The sequence below is a fragment of the Tupaia chinensis genome, unplaced genomic scaffold (genome assembly GCF_000334495.1).
Source record: "Tupaia chinensis unplaced genomic scaffold, TupChi_1.0 Scaffold000392_1, whole genome shotgun sequence".
Taxonomy (NCBI): domain Eukaryota; kingdom Metazoa; phylum Chordata; class Mammalia; order Scandentia; family Tupaiidae; genus Tupaia; species Tupaia belangeri.
In genome coordinates this window covers 3,810,922-3,814,298 of record NW_006159894.1, presented here as the reverse complement: position 1 = coordinate 3,814,298, position 3,377 = coordinate 3,810,922, and the positions used below count along the sequence as shown (strand labels likewise).

Genomic DNA, 3,377 nt, shown 5'->3' with positions numbered 1-3,377 from the left:
GGAGGCCTTTCAGGATGAATATGTTTTGAAAGTTTTGTTTGCTTTTAAAGCAATGCACAATTACTGAGAAAATTTTACAAATACATTTGAAAAGCAAAAAAGGAAATAGATACTTAAAATCTCACCACCTAAAAAATTGTCAAAATTTTAGCATAGTTATCTTTACATCTTCGTTCTGACAATCTTATTTATATACACAAAATTGTAGTATATGGAGCATAGTATATATGTAACATTTTACCATTAGCATTTCTTTCCATGTCTGCAACCTAATTTATTAAATCATGCCCTTTCTGTTGGAAAATGGCTTGCCTCCATTTTATTTGACCATTGAAAACATGATTTTTAAGCACAATGACTTTCCTGTATTCCAGATTATTTCCTTATAAGAAGTTTAAGGAAAAAGACTTACAGAACCAAGGGTTATAAGCTTTTCTCAAGACTTTTAAATTTATTTTATTAAGTTACTTCCATGAAAGGTTAAGTCATTTTATAAAAGTGTGCATCAGGTTATATGCAGATAAGGCCCATCCTCACTAGCATTTGCCAAACAGTCTTGTCACTACATAAAAGGATGAAAATGCTGAACTTGAAGATTCCACAAGTTAAGAAGAAAGCATCCAAGTCATAACAGATTTATCTCCCCCTAAGCTTATTATTTTGGGGGCAGTGACACTGTCTGAAGATTGACAATCTTCCAGATTCCATTTGTTCCATAGCTGTGCATTGGTGACCAGCCAGCTTGGCAGTAAGCTGGCAATGTTTAATAAGATTATCCTCCATGATTGAAACAAATGACTCTCTTTTTGTCATCAGAAATGGAACCTTTATGCATTTGTTTTAGTAATATAAGATCTGACATCATTAATAATCTGGGCTTCCAACTCATGCTTGTTGAATACAATAGATGAATGAAAAATTTAATTTTTCAGTAGATCATGAAAGATGTGCCAATAGATCAAAAATAATTTAGGTGGAGTACCTTTGATGCAGAAGACATTCCATTGTCTCTAGTTTTTGTTAGGCTAGCTAGCATGTACATGCTGATATCATTCTTCGTGAAAACTCTGAATGCCATAATGTTACATTTGAAGAGTTTTGCTAGCTAGTACTATCTCTTCAACTTTTTCTTCCATTATTCTCCCCCATGGCCTAGCTGTGCCAGTCAAATCTATCAACATAATCCCCAAGGATGAACTGAAAATTCCCACCTTTGTGTTTTTTTCCTGCTATACCTTATTGAAGAACGCCCTTTCTTCTCTGAAAATACAGAAAAGAATAAGGAAGGAAATAGATACATAAAATCTATGTCATTTATAAAATCTATAAAACTTTATAATTCTTGGGGCCAGAAGTTGGTGTAATGGCTATGTCACTGGACTCCCGTGTAGTTGACCATGGTTCAAGTCTCAGACCCAGTGGCTTAAACTCATGCCGGGTGCATGTGCGGAGAGGAGAGGAGAGGAGAGGAAAATGGAGGGAAGGAGAATGGAGGAAAAGGGATTGTGACGTGGCCATCCTCCTGGGGGATGATTTCTCACTTTCTGTCTTTCTGTCTCTCTCTGTCTTTCTGGTGAGCGCATGCGCCCTATTGCAAAAACCTCTCAGAAGAAATAGTAAAGAAAAAAAAACTATAATTCCCTCTTGTTCTAAGACACTATTAAAGCTCTTTTTTTTGATATATTTCTTAAATTGTTCTCTTAAACTCAACACTTAAATCTTAAGTTTATATTATTTCACTTTTCATGTGATTCAGTTCTGAGCTGCTTCTCTAGGAAGTTTATCTGTCTTTGACCTTGGACAGATAGTCAACTTCATGAATTACAGTCCGTATGTTTGACTTCTTTGCCTTTTCAATCCTCATCAACTAGGGTAGTTTTAGTTTATAGAGTTACCTAAATTATTTCTTAAATTTCTGATTTCTTCAGCTTATGCTTGAGAGAAGTTGCTGGATTTGTGTTTGTCTGAAGCAATATAATACCCAGCACAGAAACATCTGCCCAGGGGTTATTTAAAAAAAAAAATGCAATTCTGCCTTTGTTCCCAAGTGAGAGTGTTTCCCAGGGATCACTGTGGGCTTTAGCTGTTGTTGTGTATGCATTGGAGTGGCTCCTTTAGCTTGGGACTTATAGAAATTACCAAGTGCTGTGCCCAGTCCCTTATATAAGTTGTGTTTGGAATGCACAGTCGGATGGTACTGAGGGTGAGGAAGAAGGAGGAAGACGGGATTCTGGAAGCAGTGATTTTTTATTTAAAAGGAAGACTCTAGACACTGTATTAAAGAGATAACTTTGCCAACTGTTCCTGAAGAATTATTTCGAAGTGTCAAAATGAAGAGGTACATTAATAATCAAGAAGTAATAGTAGGGCCCGGGCAGCCATGGCCATTCCTGGCATCCCCTATGAGCAACGGCTTCTCATCATGGCGGACCCTAGAGATAAGGCGCTTCAGGACTACCGCAAGAAGCTGCTTGAGCACAAAGAGATCGATGGCCGTCTTAAGGAGTTAAGGGAACAATTAAAAGAACTTACCAAGCAGTATGAAAAATCTGAAAATGATCTGAAGGCCCTACAAAGTGTTGGGCAGATCGTGGGAGAAGTCCTTAAGCAATTAACTGAAGAAAAATTTATTGTTAAAGCTACAAATGGTCCAAGATATGTTGTGGGTTGTCATTGACAGCTTGACAAAAGTAAGCTGAAGCCAGGAACAAGAGTTGCTTTGGATATGACTACACTGACTATCATGAGATATTTGCCAAGAGAGGTGGATCCACTGGTTTACAACATGTCTCATGAGGATCCTGGGAATGTTTCTTATTCTGAGATTAGAAGACTCTCAGAACAGATTCGGGAGTTAAGAGAGGTAATAGAGTTACCTCTTACAAGCCTAGAATTATTCCAGCGTGTGGGAATAATACCCCCAAAAGGCTGTTTATTGTATGGGCCACCAGGTACAGGAAAAACACTTTTGGCACCAGCTGTTGCTAGCCAGCTGGACTGTAACTTCTTAAAGGTCGTATCTAGTTCTATTGTAGACAAGTACATTGGCGAAAGTGCTCGTTTGATCAGAGAAATGTTTAATTATGCCAGGGACCATCAGTCATGTATTATTTTTATGGATGAAATAGATGCTATTGGTGGTCGTCGGTTTTCTGAGGGTACTTCAGCCGACAGAGAGATTCAGAGAACTTTAATGGAGTTACTGAATCAGATGGATGGATTCCATCATGATTTGATACTCTGCATAGAGTCAAAATGATCATGGCTACAAACAGACCAGATACACTGGATCCTGCTTTGCTGCATCCAGGAAGATTAGATAGAAAAATACATATTGATTTACCAAACGAACAGGCAAGATTAGATATATTGAAAAT

At 37.6% G+C, this 3,377-nt stretch overlaps 2 pseudogenes; both read left to right on the top strand.

Moving 5' to 3' along the window:
- Window positions 1-2,374: 2,374 nt before the first annotated feature.
- On the top strand, window positions 2,375-2,684 carry LOC114008794 (26S proteasome regulatory subunit 10B pseudogene; annotated as a pseudogene).
- Window positions 2,423-3,375, top strand: LOC102497427 (26S proteasome regulatory subunit 10B pseudogene; annotated as a pseudogene).
- The last annotated feature ends 2 nt before the right edge of the window (window positions 3,376-3,377 follow it).